At 39.6% G+C, this 10,948-nt stretch overlaps 1 pseudogene; it reads right to left on the bottom strand.

Annotated features, from left to right (window-relative positions):
• Nucleotides 1-4,742: 4,742 nt before the first annotated feature.
• Nucleotides 4,743-10,739, bottom strand: LOC110196332 (mitochondrial import receptor subunit TOM40 homolog pseudogene; annotated as a pseudogene).
• Between the last annotated feature and the right edge of the window lie 209 nt (nucleotides 10,740-10,948).

Below are 10,948 nucleotides of genomic sequence, written 5' to 3'. Positions count from 1 at the left end.
TTCTTTCTTGGGAGAAAGAAGCTGTTTAAGCTTCTTTCAGTGTCCTGCTATGGCTAAGACTTTCATGTCCCAGAGGCACTTCTGCACCATGATGAAATATTGGAGTAAAACTTTAGTGGAAGTCTTGATATAATTATCTATAAATCAACTATCACTTAATTTTTTAAATTATGTATTGATTTTTTTCATGTTTTATATATCAGTATAACTTCCCTCAGTATCCCTCCCTATCCCAATCCCAGAGAGCTACCTCATAAAATAAAGGGTATTTTTGAGACTGAAGAGGAAGAAATTTCAGTGTAACTGGTTTATATACTAGGAAATGTCAGGAAATATATAAAATAAACAATATTTGTGGACCTTCCACCTCTACAAAGGGAAAAGATGAGCTTGTCTTCCCATATCTCTTCCTCAGAGCCATGTTTCAGCAAACATTTATATTAAACACTTACTATGTACCACATACTTTGCTAAGTGCTGGGAGTACAAAGCTAGTCTCTGCTCCCAAGGAACTGTGGCTAATGGGTAAAACAACATGCAAATAACTATGTACAAATAAGACATAGTCAGGATAATTTGAAGATAATCAATGGAATGGAAATGCTAGGATTACGTGGGATTAGAAAAGCCTTCTTGTAAAAGATTAAATTTTAGGTGGGATTTAAAGAAAGCCAGGGAAGCAGGCAGGCAGACATGAGGAAGGAGAAGATTTCTGGCATGGAGAACAGCTAGTGAAAATGCTAAGCGTTCACCTGAATGACTAGAGAGAAGGCAATGCCACTAAAAGAGAAGTTCAGAAGAATTAAGGGTATCATGAGTTTAGTTTGGAAATGTTGAGATTGAAGTTACTATGAAATATCCAGTTTGAGATGTCTAACAGGTAATTGAAGCTTTGACTTTGAAGAAGTCAGGTCTGAATAAGTAGGTCTGAGAATCATTAACATAGAAATGATAATTAAAAATGTGGGAGCTGGTAAGATAACAAAGTAAACTTTTTATATGAAGAAAAGAAGAGGGTCTAGGAGAGATGCCCTGGAAACACCTACCTTTAGGGCGAAGTAAGAACATGTGGTGGGCTGAGGTTGAAGATTCTGGCTAGGAAGAAGCTTGCTTCAAAGAAGGGGGTGGTGAACTTGGATTCACTTACTGTCTTTGTGACTTTAGTCAAATCTCTTCTTTCTGGGCCACATAGTTATCACCAAAATGAGGAGTTTATACTAGATGAATTATAAGGTCTATGGAAGAAGGCAAAGTAAGAGATCAAAAGCAGGAAGAGAAGTCTAGGACTTTCAATGTGCTTGTCTAAAAATCTGCCCATCTATCCTTTCCCACAATTTCGATAGAAAAATCAGCTTACTCTAAATGAAACTTGAAGAAAGAGTAAAGATAGGAAAGAGTGAGGAATAATAACAACTTGACTGAAGCACAATGTAGGAGAACTATATATTTCCTAAATGAAGATAGGAACAAGTAAATAAGAAAATCTTCAGCATCATAATTCCAACCAAGAGCTGAAAGGGTGCTTACAGACAGATACTCTCATTAAACCCACTGACTTGGTTAATAAGGAATCTGAGAACCAGAAAGCAACGCAAATTACCTAAGCTTACGATAAAAGTAAGCAGCAAATTTGGGATTTGGAGCCAGCTTATTCTGATGTGTAATCTATTGCACTTTCCAGAAAAGCAAACACAACTTTGTGGTACCTATGAGGGTCTAGTCCAGAGATGTGGTAGGGGCCTCACCTATTCATTACTTGCAATTATTCAAAGCCAAGGAGACCACCAAGGGTTAAGGAGTATCATTAATCAATTAACTTAAAAATATTAACTGCCTACCACGTGTGAAACACCTCAGAGTACTGGTGACACACAGATAATATGTCAAACATTCTTTGTTCTGAAGAAATGTATATTCTATTAAGAAGACAACATGTATATATAAACATATATGTGAAATATATGCAAAATAAGAAGAGGCTATGTTTTGAGAAGTGTGGCAGAATAAGGTGGTATCATAAAAAAAAAAAAAGCACCAGGATTGTTGGGAGAACTAGGACTGCTTAGGAAGATCTCTTTGAAAATGTATAGTAAAGCATTATTTACAATTAAAAATATAAAACAGGTAAATGTACCATTTCAACCAGGGAACATACTTGTGAAATTGAATTTGAGTAAGGGGAAGATGATGTTATGCACTCTGTAGGTGCTTTTTAATGAAAGGATAATAAAGGTTATTTAGAGCTGGTATACAGGTCCTGCTGAAAATTACTATAGATGAATCACTTAAGTAGTTAGTGTGGAAGACAAGGACTCAGCAATATCTACTATAGAAAGTGAATTTTGGGGGCAGCTAGGTGGCACAGTGGGTAGAGCACCAGCCCTGAAGTCAGGAGGACCTGAGTTCAAATCCGGCCTCAGACCAAACACTTGGCACTTACTAACTGTGTGACCCTGGGGCAAGTCACTTAACCCCAATTGCCTAAAAGTAAAAAAAAAAAAGAAGAAGAAGAAGAAGAAAGTGAATTGTGTGTGATCTTTTGGTAGCTGGTGGATTCAGTAGGGAGGGGAGGATGCAGTTACATAAAGTGTCCAAGAGAAGGCCATAGGAATCTGAGGGCAATGGGGAACAGATGGGCCTGTTTCTAGGGACCAGAGTAAATAGGGTAGTGGCACAATAGTGCTTGAAATATCTGAGCAAGAAAATGTTGAGATGTCTCTGGCTGTTACAAGCAAAGGATAAAGCAGGGAAGTGGAGAAGGATAAAGGATTTCAAGTCAGACGCAGGAAGGAGGAGGAAAACAAGTAGAATATCCAAGAATGAATGAGGTGCAATAAGAAAAAAGCAGGGAGATATGTCTTATAGAAGGAAGAAGCCAATAAGCACTATCTCCAAAAGGGATAGTTTTGTCTGAAATCTTCAGTAGGAAGGAAGGGCTGGGAATGGGGCTGTAGTTCAAGAGAACACCCAGAGAGATTAATGGTGTAAAGGAACAAAGAACATGAGAATTCCGGGCCCAAAGAGAGTGGCCCCCACTTTCCAGAAGGAGGAAAGGGGAGCTTGGATAAAGGAATGTAGAAGACAAAAAGTTAAACAGGCAAAAGAGAAAGGGGTAGAAAGGAAGCTTTGAAGAAATAAATAAAATCTCACAAATATGGAGAAAGCATAACAGAAAGAATGAACATGTAAAAAATGTGATAAAATAGGGCAAAAAGTCATCTTTAACACAGTCTGTTGAATTGTTTGATAAGAGAAATTAGCTGTGATTTCAGGACAAGAAACAAGGCTGCATGTACAAGGCAGAATATGTTTTTCATGAAAGGTTTGGATTGGGGAGGATTTCTTCATATTGCTCAAAACAAGAAGAAAACTGACCTTGGGCAGATTCTTTTGTTTAACCTATGAGTTTATGGTTAGAAGACATAGCCAAGTAGAAGTAAATTGGAAAGGGAAAGTTTAGATTTGTGAATGTATGAAGAGCCAAGAAATGTTAAATTTTCATTTTTCATCAGTGATGTTTGTCTGTAGTATATATATTACTGCATACATACTGGCCATTATTATGTTAGAATGTCACCAGTAAGCCAGTCAATAAGCACTTATAAAGTACTTACTATGTGCCAGGCACTGTGTTTACCACTGGGTTTACAAACAAAGGAAAGAAGCCAACACCTAATCACTCAATTTCTAATTCCCATTGCCCTCCAGTCATTCAAATGTCTTCTTTAGAATGCCTATTTCATAAAACTATTTATATAATCTGGATTGATTTTTAATAAATTGGATTGAAAATTAAAATCCCCTTCCCTATTCCTTCCATCTTCTTGCTCTTATTGGAACCTGACTCTATCCTGATGACCCAATATCCCTCATCATCCTTTCCAGTAGTAAGTGCAATTTCATTCATATAACCCTCTCCCCGCACCCAAGCCAGTCCTACTAGGGAAACCAAAATAGTCCTTAACTTCCATTATCACTTCAATTCTCTCCTTCTCTGACCATCACTCACTAACGTCTTCTTCTTTGAGATTAATTCAATTCATGTTTATCATCCAAACGTGACTCTGGTAACTGCTATTTATAAACACCCATGGAATTCTCCTACCTCATCAAGTTCATGGCCGAGGTGACAATCTCTGTCTAAACTCCTACCTCATATTTGGGGATTTCATCATGCTCAATAATATTCCCTTAAACATAGTAAATTCTTATTTCATTAATTTACTTGTCTCTTTTTTTCCCACTGTTTTAGCCATGCATTTTTCTGTTTTTTTTTTCCTATAAAATGTTCTATTTTTTCCATAACTTATAAACATGATTTATACCAAGGGGGGTAGTAGAGAGGCTGGTGGGGACAAGGGAGGGAGAGGCCAAGGATGATGGGGTTCCCTCCTGTGGCCACCAGGGAGTCAGGACGGGGACACCCAGACCATGCTGACCTCTCAGCAGCCCAGCTCCACCATGGGGAAAGAGAGATGCCCACCCTGAGGACCCTCCCCCATAGTCCTTACCACCTAGGTCTCCCGGAGCCTAGAGCCCCTTCCAAGAATGGGGAAAGGGGGAATGGGGGGGATTGGTCTTCCAGTATTCTGAAGTCCCTCTCCAAAAGCCTAAGTCTCCCTTGCCAGGCCCAAGTCTCCTCAGATCCTTGGTTCTACCCCTCTCCTAGGCCTCGGAAGCTTCAGTTGCCCCTCCTCCTACCTGCCTGGGAGCTAAACATGTGAGAAAGTGGTGTGGTGGGATCAGCTGATAGGGAGGCCAAAATCACATTGGAACTTGTTTTTTCTATGATTGAGGGAGACACCCAGGACCAGTGTCAGGCCAGGGTGGGCAGCTTCTTCTCCAGGGTTGTCCCCATGATCCAGGTACTGTCCATGGAGCCTTTGAAAAGGAGGTGGGCTTTGGGGAGGTCCAGTTGGTAGCTGAAGGAGACAACAGTGTTCTGTGTTTGGCTGCTGGTCACTGGCTTTGTGGTAATACATGGCATGGGCTCCCCATCTGGCCCACGGTTACAGTCACCAGCTAGTTAGTTGCTGTGTACTTCCCTGCCAGAGACATGTCCATGCCTCCCTCTTTAGCTGCCTTTGGTGATAAACTAGCTCCCTGCCCAAAGCCAGGCAGAGAGTGATGCTGTGAAGGTAGTGAGCCACTAGGATCCTGAGCCCACTAGGCATTGGGATTCCCCAGGGTCACTGCAGCTGTGAAATCTGAGCCCCGGTCCTCTCTGTCCACCTGGTGGTTCACACTTTTTTTAAAAATGTTATTAATTTATTTTGATTTATCAACAATCACTTTCATATTCTTTTGAGTTGAAAGTTTTTCTCCCCCCCACCCTCCCCAAGACGGCACACAATCTGATATAGGCTTTACATTTAAATTGCTATTAAAAATATTTTCACATTAGTGAAGTTGTAAGTAAAAATTAAAACCAATAGGAGGAACCATCAGAAAGAGGAAACAAAACTCAACAGAAGGTAAAAATAAGTGATAGTGATTCAACTTCCATAGTTCTTTCTTTGGATGTGGACAGCATTTTCCATTCCAAGACCTCTGGAGATGTCTTAGATCCTTGTAATGCTGAGAAGGGTGCAGTTTAACAATATAAGTCATGGCATAACGGCTGTTATTGTGTACAAGTCCTCTTGGTTCTGCTCACTTCACTCAGCATCAGACCATATAAGTCTTTCCAGGTTTTTCTGTAGCTTTGTGCTTGATTCTCTAAGCATATCATCATGTCATCTGCAAAGAGTGATACCTTTGTTTCTTCTCTGTGTATTCTTATGCTTCAATTTCTTTTTTTTCTCTTATTGCTAAAGCTAACGTTTCCAGCACAATATTGAATAACAGTGGCGATAATGGACATCCTTGTTTCACCACGATCCCACTGGAAATGCTTCTAGCCTGTCCCCATTACATATAATACTTGGTAAAGGATTTAGATATATGCTATTTATTATTTGAAGGAAGACTCCATTTATACCTGTGCTTTCTAGTGTTTTTAAAGGAATGGGTGTTGTATTTTATCAAAATCCTTTTCTGCATCTATTGAGATGATCATGTGGTTTCTGTTGGTTTTGGTGTTAAAATGCTCAATTATGCTGATAGTTTTCCTAATACTGAACCAACCCTGCATTCCTGGTATAAATCCTACCTGGTCATAGTGTATTGTTCTTGTTATAAGTTGCTGCAATCTATTTGCTAGTATGTTGTTTAAAAGTTTTGCATCTATGTTCATTAGAGAAATTGGTCTATAATTTTCTTTCTCTATTTTGACTTCCTGGTTTAGGTATCAATACCATATTTGTGTCATAAAATGAATTTGATAAGACTCCTTCTTCACCTGTTTTCCCAAACAGTCTATATAGTATTGGAATTAATTGTTCTTTAAATGTTTGATAGAATTCACATGTAAATCCATTTGGCCCTGGAGCTTTTTTTCTAGGGAGTTCATCAATAGCTTGTTCAATTTCTTTTTCTGAGATGGGGTTACTTAAGTATTTTACTTCCTCTTCGGTTAATCGGGGCAATTTATATTTTTGTAAATATGTATCCATTTCACTAAGATTGTCAAATTTGTTGGCATATAATTGGGCAAAATAATTCCTAATTATTGTTTTAATTTCCTCTTCCTTGGTGGTAGCTTCACCCTTTTCATTCTTCATACTAGTAATTTGGTGGTCTTCTTTCTTTTTTTTAATTAAATTAACCAAAAGTTTATCTATTTATTGGTTTTTACATAAAACCACCTCTTAGATTTATTTATTAGTTCAATAGTTTTCTTAATTTCAATTTTATTAATTTTTCCTTTGGTTTTCAATATTTCTAATTTAGTATTTATTTGAGGATTTTAAAGCTGTTGTTTTTCTAGTTTTTTTAGTTGTACCCAATTCATTAATCTCCTCTTTTTCTATTTTATTTATGTAAGCATTTAGAGATATAAAACTTCCCCTAAGAACTGCTTTTGCTGTATCCCATAAGTTTTGGTATGTTATCTTATTATTGTCATTCTCTTGAATGAAATAATTAGTTGTTTCTATCATTTGTTGTTTGACCCAATCATTTTTTAGGATTAAATTATTTAGTTTCCAATTATTTTTTAGTCTATCTTTCCATGGCCTTTTTATTACATATAATTTTTATTGCATCATGATCTGAAAAGGATGCATTTAATATTTCTGCCAATCTGCATTGGATTGTGAGGCTTTTATGCCCTAGTACATGGTCAATTTTTGTATATGTGCCATGTACTGCTGAGAAAAAGTATATTCCTTTCTATCCCCATTCAGTTTTCTCCAGAGGTCTATCATACCTAACTTTTCTAATGTTCTATTCACCTCCTTAAGTTCTTTCTTCTTTATTTTGTGGTTAGATTTATCTAGTGCAGAGAGGGGGAAGTTCAGGTACCCCACTAGTATAGTTTTGCTGTCTATTTCTTCCTGTAACTCCCTGAACTTCTCCTCTAAAAATCTGGATGCTATACCATTTGGTGCATATCTGTTTAGTAATGATATTACTTCATTGTCTGTGGTGCCTTTTAGCAGGATGTAGTTTCCTTCCTTATCTCTTTTGATTAGATCTATTTTTGCTTTTGCTTTGTCTGAGATCAGGATTGTTGCCCCTGCTTTTTTTACTTCAGCTGATGCATAATATATTCTGCTCCAGCCTTTTACCTTTACCCTGTATGTTTTGCTATTTTTTAAATGTGTGTCCTGTAAACAATATATTGTAGGATTATGTTTTTTAATCCGTTCTGCAATCCATTTCCATTTTATGGGAGAGTTCATCCCATTCACATTTACAGTTATGATTGCTATCTGTGTCTTTTTCTCCATCCTTACCCCCATTTATGCTTTTCTTTCTCCTTTTTCCTTTTCCCCCTTCACTAGTGTTTTGCTTTTGACTACCACCTCCTTCAGTCCCTCCTCCCTTTTATTATCCCTTTCCTTTTTCTGATCCTTTACTCTTACTGCTTCTTCCCTCCTTTCTTCCCCCCCCCTTCCTTTTCTTTCTCCCCTCCCTTTTCTTTCCCCTTTTCCCTCCTAGTGCCTATAGGGCAAGTTAGATTTCTATACCTAACTGATTATGTTATGCCCTTCTTGAGCCAAATCTGATGAGAATAAGGTTCAGGCAATGCTCCCCACCCCCTCCCTTCTTTCCCTCTGCTGTGATAGGATTTTGTGTCTTTTCCTGTAATGTAATTTACCCTTGTCTGCCTCCTTTGTCAGTAAATTTTCTAAGATCAGATTGATCCACTTATTTGGATTCATTTAACCCACTTGATTAGATTTTTTTTTATCATTACCTCAAAGTCAACTAATATCCACCCTTTTTATGTATACTCCTTTAACATGGTGTAATAACAATACAGTTCTGAAGGGTTGCAAGTCTCATATTCTGTTGTAGGGGTTTAAATAGCCCCCCCCATTAACAACATATTGTATCTTTCTGTCCCATTTACCTTTTTAGGTCCTTCTTGAATCCTGTACTTGAAGATCAATTTCTTTGTTGAGCTCTGGTCTTTTTATCAGGAAAGTTTGGAAGTCTCCTATTTCGTTGAATATCCACCTACTCCCTTGAAAAATGATACTCATTTTTGCTGGGTAATTGATCCTTGCCTGCATTCCAACTCCTTTGCCTTATGGAATATCATGTTCCATGCCTTGTGGTCTTTTAATGTAGAAGCTGCAAGGTCCTGTGTAATCCTGACTGTGGTTCCATAATATTTAAATTGTTTCTTTCTGGCTGCTTACAGCACCTTCTCTTTCATCTGGTAATTTCGAATTTTGCTATTATATTCCTTGGCGTTGTGAACTTGGGATCCTTTTCAGGTGGTGATTGGTGGATTCTTTCTATGGTTATTTTACCTTCTGTTTCTAGGATTTCCGGACAGTTTTCCTTTATGATTTCCTGAAAGATACTGTCCAGGCTCTTGTTTTCATCATGATTTTCAGATAGTCCAATAATTTTTAAATTGTCTCTCCTGAGTCGATTTTCCAGGTCGGTTGTTTTACCAATGAGGTGTTTCACGTTTTCGTCTATTTTTTCATTTTTTTGTTTTTGTTTGACTATTTCTTGCTCTCTCATAGAGACATTAGTTTCCATTTGTCCAATTCTAGTTTTTAACAGATTGTTTTCTTCTGTTAGTTTTTGTACTTCCTTCTTCAATTGGCCAATTGTATTTTTGAAGGACTCTTCTACCTCTCTCATTTGACTATTAAAATCCTTCTTAAGCTCTTCTAAGAAGGCTTTTTGGGCTTCAGACCAGTTCATATTCTCTTTTGATGTTGGAGATGTGGATTTATTGACATTGTTGTCCTCTTCAGAATTTCTGTCTTGATCTTCACTCTTCTCATAATATAAATCTATGCTACATTTCTTTTTACTCATGGTGTTTCTTTATTCCCTGGCCTTTAAAGAGATTGAGCTCTTCTGCTGGGGAACAGAGACTGACCCAAGCTTCTTGTTTTGGGAGCCTAGGTCTTGGTCACTGGCTTTGTGTGCTGGGGCCTCTTATCTTGGCAATTGTTGACTGTAGGTTTCTGCCAGCTTAGCTCACATTGGGCTGGAATCAGCAAGGCTGGAACTTTCAGGCAGTTCTAGGTTGCCTGTTTTTCCTGTCCTTTAGCTTTCTTCAGCTCCTTTTTGATGGGTGCTGCAGGGTGTTTATCTGCCTGGGGTCTGTTGCAATGCTGCCTCTCTCCTTTCTGCTAATGCACTGGGAAATTCCTTTGGGGTAGAGTGCCAAGGCACCTGGTGGTTTTCAGAGCTGGTTTCCACCAGTTCCCCCTGCCCTCACTGAGGCACTCAGAGGTCCAGGTGTTGGTGTTTGCCTGTTCTACTACCTGGGCTTCAAGATTTCTTCATAATTGGAGGCTGCAGGGCTCAGACAGTTCACCTGGTGTTGGGCTGGAACCAGCAAGGCCAGGGCTGTAGGAAGCCTTTAGGTTGTTTTCTTCACCTCCTTTCAGATGAATGCCAAAGGGTACTTATCTGCCTGGGGTCCCTGGTAGTTCTGCCTCCCTTATTTTTGCTGAGGCACTGGGAGACCTCTTTTGCTGGGCTGCTGCACTGCTGCTCCCTGTTTTTTCTTCTAGTTCTGCTGTGTCAGGGTTTTTTTCTGGAGTGATATTTTCTGGTTTTTCAGAGGTTGATACGGGAGAGTGAGAGCGACTACCTTTTCACTCCGCCATCGTGGCTCCCAGAAGTGGTTCACAAAGTTTAACTGCTGGGTCTTCACCACAATCTTGGATCGGAGGACCGGCCTCACCTGGTGGATCACCTAGGCATTGAGGCTGCCACAGTTGTCCATGCCTCCCACCAGCACAGGGAAGGCTTTTGTGTGACTGAGCTGTTTGGTTCCTCTGTACATGACCCCAAAGTGGTAGATGAAGTTTCCAGGAGTGCTGGGGGCCACAGTGTGATTAACCTGGAAGTGGTTACTGAGGCCCTTGTTCACAGTGATCTTCAGGCCCTCCATCTGTACCGGGAATAGTTCCTTTCACTCATGGTGGCACTCCTCAAATGTACCCTGGCTGGATAGGCAACAGCAGGCCTCACCCTCCTGCGCCTCAGGCCCTCCTGTGCAGCAGGGCCCTATACAGGGTAGCCGGGGACTCCTCAGAGGGAGGCAGCCTGGATCTCAGGCCTCAAGATGGGGGTGGGGGGGCATGAAGTGGAGAGGCCATGAGACCCGGCCTGCACTATGGTGGGGGTGGTCCCATGGGTGGCATTTTATCCATGATCACTGCAGCGGCTACAGCTCCTCCCAGCTTCCACACCTGAACCCTGTGCAGGGGGGACTGAGGTGGGGTGGGGTGCTAATTTACACCTCTATTCCATCTCAGCTATGTACAGAGTTGGTAATAATCTTAAATCTTATCATATTATCACCTACAATTATTCTACTTCCAGATTCAGAAACTGTGATATTCCTTTATCTTATTATAAT

This window comes from Phascolarctos cinereus, unplaced genomic scaffold (assembly GCF_003287225.1).
Source record: "Phascolarctos cinereus isolate Bilbo 61053 unplaced genomic scaffold, phaCin_HiC Scaffold_2;HRSCAF=192, whole genome shotgun sequence".
NCBI lineage: Eukaryota > Metazoa > Chordata > Mammalia > Diprotodontia > Phascolarctidae > Phascolarctos > Phascolarctos cinereus.
The sequence above is the reverse complement of the archived record's forward strand: the minus strand, read 5'-3'. Positions and strand labels throughout refer to the sequence as shown.